This window comes from Panthera pardus, unplaced genomic scaffold (genome assembly GCF_024362965.1).
Source record: "Panthera pardus isolate Hobbes unplaced genomic scaffold, ASM2436296v1 HiC_scaffold_12, whole genome shotgun sequence".
Classification (NCBI taxonomy): domain Eukaryota; kingdom Metazoa; phylum Chordata; class Mammalia; order Carnivora; family Felidae; genus Panthera; species Panthera pardus.
The window spans coordinates 76,854,423-76,872,802 of record NW_026526677.1 but is presented as its reverse complement, the minus strand read 5'-3'; the positions used below and the strand labels follow the sequence as shown (position 1 = coordinate 76,872,802).

At 41.2% G+C, this 18,380-nt stretch overlaps 2 long non-coding RNA genes across 6 annotated transcripts; one reads left to right on the top strand and one right to left on the bottom strand.

Moving 5' to 3' along the window:
* Nucleotides 1–623: 623 nt before the first annotated feature.
* On the bottom strand, nt 624–18,327 carry LOC109267374 (uncharacterized). 5 transcript variants are annotated; one of them, XR_002080076.2, is made up of 3 exons: nt 17,975–18,327; nt 15,441–15,578; nt 624–825 (listed from the first exon to the last, which is right to left on the bottom strand). It is a non-coding gene; the product is annotated as an uncharacterized LOC109267374 (long non-coding RNA). The 5 variants fall into 5 exon arrangements; XR_002080077.2 differs by lacking the exon at nt 17,975–18,327 and adding an exon at nt 17,364–17,949 and having other exon boundaries at nt 15,441–15,582; XR_002080073.2 differs by lacking the exon at nt 17,975–18,327 and adding an exon at nt 17,364–17,946.
* Nucleotides 17,055–17,566, top strand: LOC109267375 (uncharacterized). The gene is made up of 2 exons (XR_002080078.2): nt 17,055–17,148; nt 17,337–17,566. It is a non-coding gene; the product is annotated as an uncharacterized LOC109267375 (long non-coding RNA).
* Nucleotides 18,328–18,380: the final 53 nt, after the last annotated feature.

The following is an 18,380-nucleotide window of genomic DNA, read 5'->3' as shown; positions in this document are numbered from 1 at the left end:
AACTCATGAAACCATGAGATCATGCATGACCTGAGAGGAAACCAAGAGTCCGACGCTTAACCAACTGAGCCTCTCAGGCGCCCCTGTAACATTGACTTTCTTTATTCACCTCTTCAAAAAATGTTGATAATATTGAGGATATAATGATGAGGAGAACTGTCCTCATGAAGCCAATAATTTCATGGAGCAGGCAAACAGGAACAAAAACAATTGCAAAGCAGGTGACCAGTAGCATGAGGAAATCACCTATATCCCTATTATCACATCAAAATCTAAAAAGATAAAGCGAAAGTTTAATCAAGCATCTTCACCACTAAATATCAGTTTTCTTGGTTAACGTGACCAGCTGCCTCTCTGAGTGGTGATACAGATTGGCAGAAAAGTTATTTTTGCTGAAGGAATCTCAGTGTTTCCCTGGCGTATGGGAAGAAGAAACGCTACCCACTGGCTTGGGGCCGTCAGTTCCAAACCTAGCAAAGACTCACGGACGTCACATCGCGGATATTGCAATCCCCCACCTTCAGAGCACAGAAAACAACAGCTTACTTTCAATGAGATGAGCAGCTCCTATCAGCCACTGTGTCCATAAAGAATAAAAAAGGAGAAAGGGAGGAGATAAGCAATGTCTTGATTCGCAAACCCTTTAATTCCTTGCGTCACCCATACTTCTGACTTAAGTCCTCAGTTTCACTGATTTTTCTCAGGTTGATGTTTTGAACTTCTACCATGATCCCACAAAGCGTGCGACCTCTCAGGTGTCCCCTTCGCTGTAGACATTCTTTTCTTTGTCTGTAGTAACATGGCCTGCTCCGCGTCCTTCAGAACCTGCCGTAAGTGAGAAGGTTTGAGAATAACAAACCTCAGGCAGAGAATAACAATGCTATTTTACTTGTCTCTCTAGCCTTGATCATATATTTCAAGTTTGTTGGGTCCCGCATGATAGCAGTGGTGGCTGAATTTACAAAGCTTACCAGAATTCTGTTCTCTGCTTTTCACCTGGTTTAAAAAAATGTTTCCTGTTGCCTATTGAAATCTTAGCTGCTCTTAAGTAGCACGCTGTACTTATCCTGAGTTAAGGAACATCTAGGAAAGACTCGGGATTATTTTGTTATCCCCTTTTACAGGAAGCACAGATGTGCTACACTTAGGTGATCTAAGAGGCAAGGGGTTCCATTGTCATTGCTGGCCCACACTGTGGGCCCAGCTGGGCTGACATTTTAATTTGTTTCTTTTGTGGCTTCCATTATCCTGGGGACCAAGGTATAAACGTGTCTGGAATCACAATTTGTGGAAAGGCTAGTAAAACTTTGGAACAGTGCCAGGACCATTCAGTGTTTGGGATGGATTCCTTGGAGTCACTCCAAATGTATGGGTTGTCCATTTGTGCCATGTGGCCAGACTTGAGTCCAGAGTAGACAATTAAGACAAAATGATGTTTACTGCAGCTTTGCTGTACAATGGGAAAAAAACAAGGGAGCAGTCTGGAGAGGGTTGCCTCTGTGTTTAGAAGACTTCAGAAGGTTCCATAGAGGTATGCTGCTCACATGTGGAGAAGCTTGTGGATGCTTAGAAAGCAGTTGCTATACAGATATAAAAGATGATTTAAAGGGGAAGTGATGGTTAAGGACGAAAGGGCTCTGCTTTTTGGTAATTGTTCTGTCTATTGAAAGCAAAGGTAGCTCTATGCGATAAACCAAAGTGTGGCATCCTGGTTCAGCCTGGGTTGGTACCCCAGCTTCCCCACTTGTTGGCTGTCAGACTCTGAGAAAGTGAACTTCTTCTCAGAAAAGCAACCGTATTGCGAAGTTAGGGTCAAATTAGGTAATACATACAAAATGTTTAGCATAGTGCCTGACCGCTGGAAAGCGTTCTGACAAGGCTCATAAGCAGACGATCTAAAACATTATATGAATCCAGTGGCTTATAAGGCTTTTGGGGTCTCAAGCCTTTCTGGAAACCTACTGAAAACTATTGGTCCTCGTTCCTCAGGGGGAAGAAAATGCACACATACAAAATGTTTGCACACAGTTTTAGGGAGTTCAAAGACACAAGGCTGTACAGCAAGGTTAAGAGCCTTTGTTCTAGGGCTAAGTCCATTCCAAAAAGAGAGAAAACTCCTCAGTTTTATTTATTTTGTATAAGTTTTGATCATTTATGATCAGAATTTCATAACTTTTTAGATTAGGAAGGGATTTTACCTAGTCTAAATCCCCTCCCCTTTGTTTGGAATAACAAAATATTAAGATCCTAAGAAAACACTTGGTGTCAGGGAACTCTATCAATTTCACCTTTACATAATTTAAAAGATAAATTTTCCTTTTATCAACTACTCTTCATTTTGAGATATTCCTTAAGATCTATTGTATATCCACTCTGTTCCTAACTCTGTACTCTGAGACACATTTACAGTGCTCAGCTCATGTCCATTCAAAGCCCCACGATGGACACAATGACCATTAATTCTGTGTACTTTGATCAGCACATCTGCTGTACCCATTTGATATTGTGCTATTTGTTGAACTATATTGCTGGAGTATAACTTCATCAAGTAGGAATTTGTATGAACAGAGTTATTGAGCACCGAGACTGGGACAGGCTCCATTCTCTCCTCCTAGGAAACATGGATGAATAGACAGAGATGTTTTCTCCCCATGGAGCTCATAGTGAAAATGATCTTTTCTTTTGGACAAACATGGCTAGGGTTGAGATTCTATACGTGGACAGGAACAGAGGTAACCTGCAAGTTTCCAGTCAAGTGAATGTCACCAAAGCCTCCGTTACCATTCCCCAAGGACACATGCCTTCATTTGCTTAAACAATAGTTGACAGCACGGACAGCACTAAACACAGAAAAGCCAAAGTGTGTCTGGGCATAATCCCACCAGTAACTTCCCTCTGGCAGGAGCAAGAACGATATATCAAGGGGTAAATAGGCCATGTTTAGATAAGTCATCCCTTGGTTTTTCATTGCAAAATGCTTTTAAACACTTCTACTTTGCTTCCAGGATGTTTTGGGTGACTTTTGAGGAAAATGTGAACAAGAGAGCAAAGGCCTCTTAGCTGTTTATAGTTAGAATGGAGCAGGGAATATGGCTGCCAATGTGGAGAAGACGCTGATTCATATAAGGAACAGGAGACTGGAACGTGAAAAATTGGAAGTAGGTCAGATAAGGGACTGGGCCAAAGGCAAGAGACACTAAAGGCTTTGAAATCATGGAATCTTGTTCAATCTACTCCTGGAGCCCCAGAAGCAGTAATGACACAAAGTCAGTGTAGCTAACACGTCACTGGGATCCATGGGCTCTGGGCAATTCACCTGATCTCACTCAGAATACAGGTAGAATGATGTTGCTGTAGCCCTGAAGACACAGGGCAGAGACAACAGAGTCGAGGTGGTGCTGACCTGGCTCAGGAGCTGACAGTTGGGGCTAGAGCCTCCACTGACCTCAGCTTCCTGTCCTGTCTAGTGGAACAGACTACTGGCTTTCATCCTGAAGCTACTTTGGGTAACACCAGGTCTACGGAAACTATCGCACCAACACACCCAAGCATCTCCTTCCCTTCTTTGCTTTCCTACCTAGAACAATCTCATCCATTTTTGTTGCCCTCCATACCTACAGCCTCATCCTTGTCTGGCTAAATATACTCCACAGTTCTTCAGAAAAGGGGAAACACTCTCCGTGACATTATCAGGAGGATCTAACTCAGCCTTCACTTCAGCCCTTTTTTACCTGAGACGTGACTGCGCAATAGCCTAAGAACCACAGCGAAAAAGCAAAAATCATGTTCGTCACATCCGAAGAAGGTGAAATTAAGCGAGTTGTGTCGTTTGCTCAAGAGAACAAAATCATTTGCTTTTGACCTGGTAATGCAGTGACCTTTCTTACGTGCACCCGTAATGTGCAAGCCACAGTATTTTTGGCAGAAGACTTTCTTATCTCCTCTCCCAGTGAACGCTTTGATAGACGACAGTATAAATATCCTGTAGCCTGGGTCCTTGGTTTTGTAAACAACCAGGAAACAAATAAGATATTTTGCCTGGTGACCAAGGCAGACTCACAAATAGGCTCCTATAAACAGAGGGCAATTGTAAAAGGCAAAGACAAAACCGATGGTTTGGTCCATGCTTTATATTTAACTTGCCCATTACACCACTCAGAGTACCCTCACAGCCCAGACCTATGTTTAAAAAAAAAAAAAAAAACAGACCTATGAATGTGGTTAAGCCCTTGCTTGAGTCATACAGAATCCATCAGGTATATTATCTTTCATGATTTTGTTCATGTCACAAAAGGTAATTGCCTCCCGCAGACTAAAACTGGGGATCTTCAGCTATTGGCTAGTAGGCAAAACTCTTAAAGTATTCCAAGCCACTCTATCTCAGAATTCTAGCTTTTAAATGGATATAATATTTCCTTTTCCTGAGCTGGCAAACTGCCACCCTTCAGTTAAAACCTTAAGTAATAATCCTGACTGGCTATCTCTAGTTTAGCAAAAATAATGCATTGAGCACAAGACACATAAAGGTACATACACATACGTGTGTGTGTGCGCACACTCACGTGTATACATGTATAAGCCCAAGTTCCAGAGAAGATCATCCTTCTGCACCCAGAGAGAGGTTAGAATGAGGAATACATTGTCGTCACCTCATTTCTCCAAGCACTTATGTTCTTCATTATTCGACGTTATCTCTGACAGGGAGTTCTCTATCTTGGAATGTGATTCGATAGGCTAATGGAAAGCAAAAATGTTCTTTGCAAACACGAGTGCAATAAAGATGCTTAATGATAAACCTTGCATGTCATCAAGCACTTGAGGCCCTTTTAAATCAAAACAAACCGTGGCAAATGGTATGAGGGAACCCAGAACATTAAAATTCAAGTAAACTTCAATGCCTCTTGGAAAAAAGTATGATTGTTGTATGAAACCTTTAAAAATAACAACAGCGAACATCTGTCGAGTGCTCATGATAGGAGGAACACTGTTCTATGCACTTGGCATATACTTTTTATTTAACCCTCAAACACCCTCTAAAGTTCGATACTTAAAAACGAAATTTGAAGAAACATGAACAGTGACTAGAATACACAATATCGCGATAGAACAAAAAGTTTTCAATTTTGCCCTTACGGAGCTCTTTTTTAAAATTTTTTAATTTTTTAAATTTACATCCAAGTTAGTTAGCATGTAGTGCAATAATGATTTCAGGAGTAGAATCCAGTGATTCATCCCCTACATATAACACCCAGTGTTGATTCCAACAAGTGTTCTCCTGAATGTTCCTTGCCTGTTTAACCCATCCCTCCAGCTACAACCCCTCCGGTAACCATTTATTCTCTGTATTTAAGAGTCTTTCACGTTCTGTCCCCCTCCCTTTTTTACATTATTTTTGCTTCTCTTCCGTTGTGTTCATCTGTTTTGTATCTTAAATTCCACATATGAGTGAAGTCATATATTTGTCTTTCTTTGCCTGACTTATTTCACTTAGCATAATACCCTCTAGCTCCATCCACGTTGTTGCAAATGGCAAGATTTCATTCTTTTTGATTGCCGAGGAATATTCCATTGTATATATATACCACATCTTCTTTATCCATTCATCAGTTGATGGACATTTGGGCTCCTTCCATGTTGGCTATTGTCAATAGCGCTGCTATAAACATTGGGATGCATGTGCCCCTTCAAACCAGCACACCTGTATCCCTTGCACAAATACCTAGTAGTGTAATTGCTGGGTCATAGGGTAGTTCTATTTTTAATTTTTTGAGGAACATCCATACTGTTTTCCAGCGTGGCTGCACCAGTTTGCACTCTCACCAGCAGTGCAAAAAGTTCCTCTTCCTCCGCATCCTCGCCAACATCTGTTGTTGTCTGAGTTGTTATTTTTAATCATTCTGACTGGTGTGAGTGGTATCTCATTGTGGTTTTGATTTGTATTTGCCTGATGATGAGAGATGCTGAGCATTTTTTCATACGTTGCCCTTACAGAGCTCTTAGGCAACATATTTCAGGTCACTGCTAAATTTGTATCTTTATATTTACATTTATAAAGACATATATGTATAGAATTATATGAAGGTTTTTCATTTTCCATTCCTCGACATTCTAGCTTCCCATAGATGTGTGAATCTCTGGATGTTCAGGCTTTCTCAGAGACATAGGAAATGCAAAGTGACAAGTCTCAGACACACGGAAATAACGGCAGAGTGATGTCATCAATAGCAAGTCCAACACAACCACAACCCTTCCCTTATGGCCCAGGGGAAGAGCCATTTCCTTCTCTTCCCCATCCATAAAGTTTTCAAACGTGTGGCAAGGCACACCTGCAATGATGATCCTCATTGATGAGGTGAGGTACCTCCCTCATTTTCCAAGGGCTTAGCCTAGCCTAAGAACTATTTACCTGGGAGATAGAGAACAGTTCAAGGCTTGCTGAGCTCAGAACAAGCCCAACGTAAAAGAGACAGAGAGAGGCCTTAGAAACACAAAGGAGTAGTGGCAAGAGAGAGAAAGAGAGAGACCTTAGGAAGAGAAAGGAGCAGTGTCTCCTACACAGGCAAGGCATATGAAGCACAGGAATGGAAACCAAGAAAAGCCCAGATCTACCAAGGCTAGTGATTGGCTCTACAGAAACAGCTCAGTTTGTTAGGAACATTCCACATCTGGCAAGTTGAATCAAATTAAAACACTTCTATGTGCTCATATTTCCAAACCAAAATGACCTCCTCATATATGCCTGGTCCCCTCTGGACCCCCATGAAGACCACCAAAGTGATCTTTAACCTGCAGGTTGACACAAAGTCACGCTCATTCACTTTATCTTTTTCTCGACTACTTAGTTCTTGGAACTAAGGAAATTTGAGGAAATTGAACTTTGATTTCTGTTTGGTTTTGCTTTTTTAAAAAATCTTTTTGGTTCAAAAACCCTAGAAAATCATTAAACAGGGCCAGCAGGCATTAAGTCTGAATGAAGAATAAAGAGTGAGCAGGGAGAAGACTTTTTGTCTCCCAAAGTTTTCTTCACAGGCAGTTGCTGGCATAGGCACTTTGGAATCACTTTGGCATTTAACCTGAAGGGGAAAAGCAGTTTGGGTAATAGATTACTGATATCCATTGTGCAACTAGGAACACAAAAAGTTTCTAAAAAGTTTGAGGTTCGTGCAGAGCAGACTTTCTTCATGAAACGTGGGCTGTAAGAATTTTTTATGTGCAAAAACTAACCTGGGGTTTTCTGGCCCAGTGAGTTCTAGTTCTTTCTTCTGGGCTGTCTGACTTTCACATCCATTTACTAATGAGAACTAAAAGTAATATGTCATATTTGTAAGTGCTTGACATGGAAACGAAGGAAGACTGTTTCAGTCCGTCTTTTTTGCTTGAAAGAAACAAAGGTGCATTCAAGTTACTCCATAAAATTGGTTGCGGGAGGAGATTAGATGGGGGAAGGGAATTATTACAAGAATATGCAGCAAGGACTGAACAGGAAACACATCAGCACTGACGGCATCTCTAACGACGAGTGTCTTAGTGCCTTTGCTTTCTTTCTGTGTGTTACTATGGCTGCCTCAACATTCACTCTCTATCTGTTCTGATCCTTCAAAGTTTGAGCTTGCATATGGTTCACGGCATCCTCTTACAATCTGACTGCTGCCAACTGGCTTAACATCTTAGCTTCCCATTGCCAAATCTCCAAGAGAGGCATCTGATTGGCCCTGGTTATCATTTTAAGCTAGTCTATACAGATGGCTGGCTGGGTTACAGAACGGTTGCCTTCAAACCAAGTGTCTACCCTTTGGTCCACTCATCTGAGAAGAGGGGCAAAGACATGGCATAAGAGCATGACTATTTAGAATGAGGCCCCAGTGGAAAGAGAAAGATATGGATGGGACAGGCTGAGAAAAGTATCTCTAGTTTGCTGGCAGATTACAGGAAACCAGTTTATCCATCTTCCTTCTGAGTGGAGCTAATCTTAACTAATCACAATAGACCTGGACTATTTTCGGAGTGGCATGGGAGCATGACAGCGCCATCTTCTTTCCTCTCCCTTGCCCTCAACTTTATCACCTTTATCTCCATTACATCTACCACTCTATCGCCATAACTGACCAAATGCCGAGGAATCTGCAGACTTCTGTATCAAAGTATTCGGAATTTCAACTTAGAGCGCCAACAAAAGTATTTCTCATTTTCCAGGGTCACTCAATTGTTTTATTTTAGAGTATCATGCCGGTAGACAATAAAATATTAGAATAGGGATCATAGATACCCCTTGGCCCACTCCCATAGCATTTATTGCAATAGGAATTCAATCAACAGAAGCGCCCAAACTATATTTGGTGAGTGTTGGGAGATCTAAGTCAGCTGACCTCACCATTTGGTCACCTAATACAGAGAATCGGTTCAAAGAATATTTACAATAATGACCGATTGTACAATGCCAAGACATGATTGCATTAAGACTATTAACTCTGGCATCCAGCAAATATGGATTCAAATCACAGCTCTGTCTTGCAATATCTGTGTGACTTTGACAAAATTGCCAGTCCCTGTGAATCACTTGTTAAGTGGATGTAATAAGAACCAGTTCACAGGGGTTTTGTAAATATCTAGGCAAGATAATATTTATAATATTATTTAAGATAAATAAATATTTAGGCAAGATAATTTAGGCAAGATAAACCTGCATAGGTTATTGCAAAATGCCTGGAACATAATAAGCACTCGGTAGGTGATAGTAATGGTTTCTATTGCTCTCACTATTATCATTCACATGGGTGTTATGGGGATTGCAGAATGTGGATGAGAGATGTGAGGATTATCTTCAAAAACGAGACATCTTAGGAGAGATGACATAGATGTACTTATTAGAAGTGGGCATGCATAGAAATTGCACATACACAAGCGGGACTCAGAAAAATGGTGGGCTAAGTGGAAAATGTTATGTGTGAAACAATGTTAAGCGATAGTCTTTAATCGGGAAAAGGAGGTTCAAATTCTGGTGAATTTTTAATAGGGATAATGCCTCTGCAAAAAGAAAGGAGAGATCGCTCCCAGTGTGAAAGTGTATCTGCTGTAATGTAACAGGATGCCTAGGAGTTTCATAACTGGAACATGAACCCTATTAAAAGGGGGAATTAGAGCATCGAGCATTGCAAATAGGAAAGGACCTATTGGATGGAAGACATGGAAGTCATTGTCAGAAACTAGGGACAGCCCACTGCTTGGGTGTACATTTCACTTCCCTGGGGAGGCTTAAACCTCCTGGGTTAGTGTCCCCTGCTGTATATTCTCTTCCTGTGTTTTCCCTACTAAAATACTCACTGCACAGTGGTATTACTTGTTTAAGGTCTATCTTCTGCTTATAAGCTCTGTTTGACCCTGACTCTCCGTTTATCGCCTTGTTTCCACAACTGGCCAAGTTCCTGGCACGTGGTAGGTATTCCACAAACGTGCTGAGTGAATGAACGCATGAATGCAAGAATGAATTAAGTAATGAACATGGAATTCAGAGGTGATTGCATCATATACTGGTCTGCATTGTTCTCTAATATTTATAAGGATTAGTCCTACTTTCCTGTTGACATTATAAATTGCGTTGAGACACAGCAAAAATTCTGCATCATATGTCTCCACCACTATGAGGTATCCAGTTACAGGCATAAATGGTCAAAGGTCTTTCTGAGCTCTCTACTAATAATCCTTTTTACCCTCTAGTCTCCATTTTCTATTCTTTTTATACCAATGCAGAAATTATACCTCTGTCTCACTATTACGTTATAAACATGTCTTTTGTTACTTTTCTCACCAGGACTTACCACTTGGTAAAGTCCCTGTAAATAAGTAAGTGACTAAGGGAATATCTGGACAGTACATATTTCAGAGCACACTATCCAAACTTTCAGACTTCTAGAACCTCACACATTGCTGTTGTGATTTCAGGCTTATAGATCATGCAGGAATGCATCACCTCAAGCCAACATTTTGGGTTGAAATTGCTGTCTTTGTTGTTACCATTCACACAAATGTTGAATGTTTCTTCTCTTGTTAACAAGGAACATTTTACCGTTGCATGAAAATATTTTTACAATTTTAAGATAACTTGAGAACTTTTGTTGGTAAAAGTAACATGCTCAGTTGCTTCCTAGTTAGCGAACTCTAATACATCCCATCAGTTCATCCAGCAAGCTTTTTTGAACACCTCTTAGGTTCCAAGCACTTGAATTACTCAGATCAATAAGACTGGCCCCTAAAGATGCTCCAAGTCTTTATGTATCATAGCCACCTTCAGAGGGCCTGAAAGTTGAAGTGTAGACTATTCCTTTCTAAGGGCCCCTTCAGTCTCACCTCTGTCCTGCATGTTGACTCCTACAAATCCCTCACAACAGACTACCATGGCATTTAAGACTTCTGAGTCTATAGATTATACTTCCTCTCTATGAATTAGATCCTACTCCCAAACTTCCTTACTGTCATGTAGATTTTTCTGTTTTATCCATCTACTTTCCCTTTTGGACAGCATATTTTACAATCATCTTGCTTTAAAATATATAAAATATTCCTCTGTCTGAGTTTTCTCATCTCTGAAAGAAGGATATTGAGAATTTGGGACCATGATTTTGGAATATCAAGGAGACAAACAGGTTAACAAGGAGAAATAATCCCTGAGTGAACAAAGTATAAACCGGCACAACTCTGGCAATTTTTAAGAATAGAACTTTTACTTTCTCTCTGCCTACTTGAAGAACTTCTTCTGCTTCTCCTTTATCCTTCTTACACTAGATTCTCATGGAAATCCTAAGATAAAGCAGATCCACAGAATTTTAGAGCTTGAAAAGGTCTCTGTACTCCAACATGAGTTAACCACGAATAAAATAAAGTTTATGCCTTAGGGTCCAAGGCCCTGGGAGAGGTCCAAGCAACGTGTGCACATTGTTATATTTTTAATTAAATGTCAAAAATACGGGTTTTTTAAGTTTATTTATTTATTTTGAGAGAAAGAGAGAGCGCAAGCAGGGAAGGGGCAGAAAGAGGGAGAGAAAGAGGTAGAGGGAGAGAATCCCAAGCAGGCTCCACACTGTCAGTGCAGAGCCCTAAGTGGGGCTTGATCTCACGAACCATGAGATCATGACCTGAGCCAAAATCAAGAGTCAGACATTCAACGGACTGAGCCATCCAGGTGCCCCAAAAGTAAGCTATTTTAACCATTATTGGTAAAGATTATAGTCTCTGCAGCCTGATTTACTTCCTTCAAACTTCCCCCTTGTGCTGGAGGAACTGGGGCAGCCATGGGTATTTTTGTTGATCTGGCTAAGGAGCAGTTGAGATGGAGATACCCTTAGCCTGGGTATACTGGGTCATATCCACGTACATGTGGATCACAGTTGTTTCAGGGGGTAGTTGTTCTTTTGAGTTGTTCCAGTGTAAGGATGGATTCTAGGAATAGTTCCAGTGCCCAGCGGGCCAATTAACTGGCATCATGTCACAAAGATGTAGGATTAGAGGCTGTTTCCTGATGCATATCTGTCTTAGGGCATTCAGCACTGGCAATGTAAGCTAGGGAAAAGATAAATTATCTTTCTATCCTCCCCGAGAAGATAATATTGCAAAAACCATTGTCACATGAAGAGGAAATCAGCCCCCAAAATGTAGGAAAAAAAGTAATAAAGGGTGGTATCGGATAGTTAATTGATAAAGTTATTGGATTTTGTGATATTTATGGTATTTCACCCTAAAAATTTGTTGTCATTTTGTTACTGATTTTAAGTAGCTGTTCACTTTCATAGCTAATTTTGGATCTATAATTTTATATTCTTTTCATAAAAAAGATTCTTATTATATAAGCTTCAGTCTCCCCACCTGGATTTGGCCCCAGCCTTACTTAATCACCTCTCCACATTTAACAGATGGGGAAACTGAGGCCTAATCATACCACATAGTTCCAAGCAGTACTGAACTAAACCCTAGGTCTCCTGACTTTTTGTCTATTGTTATCTTTACCCACATCATCTTACTTTTGAGAAGTACCTAAAAAATCAAATATCTCTACTAAAAAAAAAAAAAAAAGAAAGAATCAAGTAAAAAAAAAAATCTCCTGACCACAGTATGTAATAATAGTAAACCCTTACATAGCATTTCTTATATGTTAGGCATTGTTTTAAAGTGTTTCACATATAGCTCACTTAATCCTTAAAACAACTCTATGATTAAGCTAATATTGATACCCTCATTTTCAGAACAAAAATTTATACAAAGAATGGTTACGTAACTAAAGTAAGGTCACAGTTTGCAGAGACTATAACATCCTTTGTACTGTGGATCCAGCAGCAAACATTTTTTAAGGGCTTATGATGTTCTAGGCACTTTGTTAAGCACTATAGTTAGTGCATTATCTCGTTCAATCTTTAAAATCACCTGTTAAGATAAGTAGCATTATTACTTCATCTTATGCTTGAGAAACTGAAGTACAGAGAAATTAAACAATTTGTGCCCAAGGTCATATGTCTGGTGAGGGGCAAAGCCAGGACTCAAATCCAAGCTTGGCTCCAGGGTCAGGGTTTTGAGTTTCTGCATGATACTGCCCATCAAGGAAATACCTTCAATGACCTACCATTGCCACAATTCCTGTGGTTCCTTTCCCCTAAATTTATAATTAGAATGGGTATGTGGGCAGAATTAGAATAAGGAGTGGGGTTAGCAGCCTAAAGGATATAGTAACCCCTTCTTTGACGACTGTTCTCCACCTTGTGAGATTTATATATAATCTCACTGTACACACACACACACACACACACACACACACACACACACACGTTTGGATCTTAGTGGAATATTTGTTCTTTGAAAAATGAGCTTTGAAAAGAATTTTCTTGGTGGTGATGGGTGATTGAGTGTGTGTGTGTGTGTGTGTGTGTGTGTGTGTGTGTGTGAGAGAGAGAGAGAGAGAGTCAAGGCCATACATCATAATACTCCCTGCATCTGATCCTGTCCTCAACTTTTGCTGTCCCTTAGAGATGGCCACTTTATTTGTGACTCATATCCTGTGATAAAGTTAAGAATGACAACCAGCAGATCAGTGATTTAGATGCTGCAGAAGGTCTATCGAGGTGGCAAGTCCCTACAAATGTCAATAAGATAATGTAAATTAAGTGGCAAAATGTAATCCCTAGGGAGTGACAGAGACTTTGGTAAATAAAGTAGAGAGCACATGTTCAAACTCGAATAGCAGATACCGGCCTCCAGGAAACGGTTGCCATGTGGCAATATAAGCCTAGTGTGACCATATCTTGACCATTCTTCAAGAGAAACTAGAAATCTAGATTTTTGGTGTAAAATCTCCTAAACTGTAAAAATTTTAAACTAATTCAAAAAAAATTTTTTTGTTTTTAAAGCACTGTGTTCGCTAACATTGGGCAGGCCAAACACACAACAACAAACCCCACATCAGTAGGCCTCTCCCTGGCAGTCTGCTCCAAAGGGGGTTAAATGCAGGAAACTCCGAAATGGGAAATGACAAGGGAGGACTGACAGAAATTTGGATCTTGGTGGAATATTTGTTTTTTGAAAAATGAGCTTTGGTAAGAATTCTCTTGGTGGAGGTGGGTGTTTCAGGGTGTGGGATGGATACGGGCACTAAAGCAGTGGACTTTTTGGATCAGATCCTCTTAATTTCTCCTCTGGTGTAGCATTGGTCTTGGGCCCAAGGAAAAAATAGCAGAAATCTAATTAACAGCTCAAAGGGAGCAATCAATTTACAATTGTGTGAAGTGCAAATTCCTTTGTGCACGAAACAAATTACAGTATTTGCAAATTTGTAAATAATGCAGCACTTTGGGCTATCCAAATGCTTTGGATGCCCCCAGGGAGAAGGAAACAGAAGTCTGAGGAGGCAAAATGTTAGAAAATGACCTATTGTCTCACGAAATGGAATTTTAAAAACATCTTTAGTAATTGATTTTTTCAATTGAATCCTTATTTAGGAACTATAAAGGGGCCCAGTTCTTAGGTCAGTAGGAGAATATCTAGAGAAGTAAACAATTTCACATCCAAAAGTCACAGCATGTTATTTACAGAGTAACTTGTTTCAAAATGTCTGAACATAAAAAGTTGCCCCCAACTCTTCTTATGCTCTTGGTTTGTGGCTAGAACTTCCAATTTATAAAAAGAGATAGCAAGCCCTGGCCATAACAACCATTATGTTCAATGTCAGAGAAGGAATTGGTGACAGTTCAGGACATGAATCTGGTCTATCTGTTCCATAGCAATAATTTTGTGAACCGTTCAATTCACAGAGATTTATGGAGGTCCTTTTATAAAATGCTAAGCTGTTATTAGAGATTCACAAGATGCCCTGGAAGAGTGTATGGTGTATTTAGGAAAGTAACAGTGAAAACTCATTATTTTTGCCCAAGATTTTTGAAGCACTTCTCTTTGGGTTGAGCTAGGAATTGAGAATAAAGTAAACGTAACTTCATCCTTACCCTGAAGGTGTTCACAGTCTAATGAGAAAATAAAATTTAAGCCAAACATCTCAGTGCGGAGATGGGTGCTAAAGAAGAGATATGAGGGTGAGCGCGTGGACACTTTGACAAGTGCTTGACTCTACCAGGAGATCTTTCAACAGGCGATGAAAATCGCCAGGCAGAAGGGCGTGGAAAGCATTAGAGATAGAGGTAAGTGGACTATTTATGGGCCTTATGTTGGAGAATGACGGTTCAGATTTGTGCTTTTCAAATATTCTTTCCCCTGTGTTCTCATTCACTATAAGAGGAGTGCAAATTGGTTGAACCTTCCCACAAAATATTTTAGCAAATCGTTAACAGGACCCTTAAAACATATTCACATCCTTTCAGTTAGAAATTCCATTTCCAGGAATCAGAGGGACTGCCAGAAACGTATGTATGAGGAAGCTTATCACAGCATTATTTATAACCATGAAAAACTGGAAACAGCCTCCATGTTCAATAATGGAGTAATGGTTAAATAAGTTATGGAACATTCAAACCATGTGATTTTAAGCACTAAATGAAAAAAAAAATCACATCTTAAAAGAGTATTTCAAAACAGGCAAAAGTTATTTTAAAAAACAATGTAAAACAAGGGTGCCTGGGTGGCTCAGGGGGTTACGCGTCCAACTCTTGGTTTCGGCTCAGGTCATGATCTTGTGGTTTCTGGGTTCCAGCTCTGTGTTGGTGGTGCAGAGCCTGCCTGGGATTCTCGCTCTCTCTCTCTCTCTCTCTCCCTCCCCATCCTGTGCACTCTCTCAAAATAAATAAATAAACTAAAAAAAAAAAAAAGAAAGAAAAAAAGAAAGAACAATGTAAAACATTTAATAAAGTGTTATCCTAATTTTATAATAAAAAGTTGAAAAGTACTTCCCAGTGTTGGTAATTTTCACCAATATCTTAACTTTTCTGAGGTTTTTTTTTTTATTCCATACATACCACACAACAAAAGGGAGTTTCTCCTTGTTCTGTGCGAAATCTGAAGAAGTGACTTTTGTTTTCTTCCCTCTTAAAAGTGTGATCCAGGATTCACAAGTCAATTAGCCTCTGAGTCGCATTCCCTTTATAATAACCAGGCTGACTAGAAAAGTAAAGGAGACCACGTAAGGAATGGAAGAGCAAGGAAGGATCCAGAAGTCGAATGTTAACATGAGAACAGAAAAGAACACGTATGATGAGAGTGTGGGAGGTGAGGACTAGAAGAAAGGGTGGGGGTTGTGTGCTGAGGAGTTGCCAGATTGAAGATTTCAGGGGTGAAACATAGACTCATACGTAAGGGTTCCATGTAAGAAATGTCCCAATGCAGTACATGGTTAAATGCCAAATAAATGGCCCTATGGACAATTAATGTTATAAAAGTTTGGAGGAGTTTGGTGGAGACCACCATTATTTGGTCACATACATGAATCTATGTATCGGTCAAGCTATTCCCTTAAAACCTCCCTTTAGCAATCTTTGTCAGAGGGTGTAATTGTGTAGCCTCCACTCTCTTGGCCATCTTTTCTGGGGAATTTAGTTACTGAAGAGCTTAAAGAACCATTGTGAAAGGATTTTAACTACTAAGTAAAAGGAACGGTTATAAGAATACGATGGAAAACAATTTGAATCTAAAGTACTATTTGAGAAAATTCAATCTCTGCACAAAAATTCACTTCAGCCTTCAATATCTCCTAGCCTTTAAAATGCATTCACATAAAATCTGCTTTACAAGGGAGAACCAGCCAGGAATATAGCCCAAGAAATTTACCACTAAACAGGGACACATATGTGTTTCAGTTCTTAGGAAAACTGTGCCTTGCTAACTTTCTCCCTGGATTTCTTGGTTCTCTGCATTGACGAGCCTATGGTAATTTCCCTCCTTAATGTTCTTGCTTTTACAGTTTTTTTTCTGATTGTCAAGCACCTTCCCCACACCATTGCTATTCTAGGCTATACATGTCTACAGCAGCATCAAGTGACCTTTAGCTATTACTAGTTAAGTGGATCAACACATTTACCCAACCGCATAACTCAGGCCCTTCAGGGGTTTTCCAGTCAATTTTAATGTATTTCAACCTGACACTGGCAGATTTCCACTTCCTTTGTTCCTTGTGTAGACTTGGTTTATGTGTGTTGGTCTCTAAAAGGGACAGAGGAGGCAGCTGTTGAAAAAATAAGATTGACACTTTTAACCACACAATTTGGTCTAATAGCTTTGATATGCTAAACTTGCTAGCTCCTCCAAGTGTACCTTTCTGATTTTGCATTACAACACCACTCTGAATCCCTAAGGAAACCAGGCTCTGTGTGTGTGTGTGTGTGTGTGTGTGTGTGTCCGTGTGTTTTTTAATTAAAAAGAAAAGGAAGAAAAGAAAGAAATGCAAACCAGTGAAACCGTTGTTTGACATCATCTCCAGATTCATTCTGCGGACTGCAGGCCTTCCCAAATCCCGGTACACTAGAGACCTCTAAAAAAGGAGAAGCTGAGACTACAGATCATGTTCTAAAGAGCGAAAACAGGTGATGTCATAACGCACAGTCCTGTGTGGTCACGGCCAAGGCCGGGTGGGGAGCCTGGGCTCCAGTGAGCACGGAGCTCCGCGCCAGTGGGTGAAGCAAGTTGTCTCCGGGGCCCAGAGGACACCCGTGAGGACCCGGCACCAATCAGGTTCTCGCTTGGCGCCTGCCTTTGTTCTCACTGGGGAGCAGGTTTCCGGGCGTCTTGCGTCGGGAACCCGCATTCGACCCGCACGCGCGTTCCTGGCCTCCTCAAGAGACCTGGCTCCCCCCTTCGCCTGTTCCCCCTCGCTCTGCCAGCCAGAGCGTTCCCCATTTACATGTGGCTTCTCTCCCTAGAGCGTGGACGCCAAAATCCTGACTCACCATTTTTAGCTTTGGAAGAGGCAAGTCCAGCCCGATAGTTTACAGACGATTTGTTCTTCCTTCCAAACCTTCCTTCCAAGCCAAGGCTCTATGCTCTGCATGTTTCTGATCAACTGCCCCAGAAAGGGCTGTTAGGTGAAAGGATAACCCTGTTTCTTTGGCCTTTTCGTGCTGGACGAATAAAGGAACTTTCATTGCTGAGAGGACTGCGAGAAGGTGTTTCAGAGGGAGGAGGAAACCGCTAAACCAGAGGTTTTGCGTCTTTCTCCCCCTACCTCGATTAATGGTGTAAATCTAGCTCAAACATCTACCTCTACCCCCAGCCCAAGCCTTAGGTAATGGGTCTTTTGCAAAACAAGGCTCAATATAAATGATGCATAAAGTTCTTTGAGATCCCTGGGTGCCAAGTGCTACGTGACTGCAGTCTTCTTTACAGCTAAGCTAAGATTTTGGCTGGGAGAAAGCCTACCAACTGTCCTGACAATGTGAACGTTTTAGCGACCGCCCCTCTCCCGTCCCCAACATCTCTCAAGAAACCAGGAAATATTTAGCTCAGTTTTAGACCCTCTAGCGAGGCTCTAGCTCCCAGCTATTTATCTCACTCTCCTTACCATTTTTGCAGGGACCTAGAGAAGGGGGCGTGGCCAGTCTTCGGGGGCGGGGCTGGGCCTCCAGGGATAATTTGCATCCGACACACCCTCTTCCTCCTATTGGCGGACCGCACAAGCTGTATTCCCACCCACCCCACTACCTAACTAACCCGCCATCTCTCTTCAGTTCCAAGCCTCGGAGATAAACTTAACTTGCCCGGAGATTCAAGGCGTCCTCGGCGTCTGTGATTGGCCGGCGCAGCTCCCAACCGGGCTCTAGTTGCTCATTGGCTGCGGGCTAGCGGCCCAGGGGCGTGGCCGGGGCTGTCCGAATGGCGGGAGGGGGCGGTACCGGAGCGTGGAGGTGGTGAAGGTGGTGGGGAGGCGGGGGCGGGGCCGCACTGAGGCGCTGCGGCGGCGGCGGAGG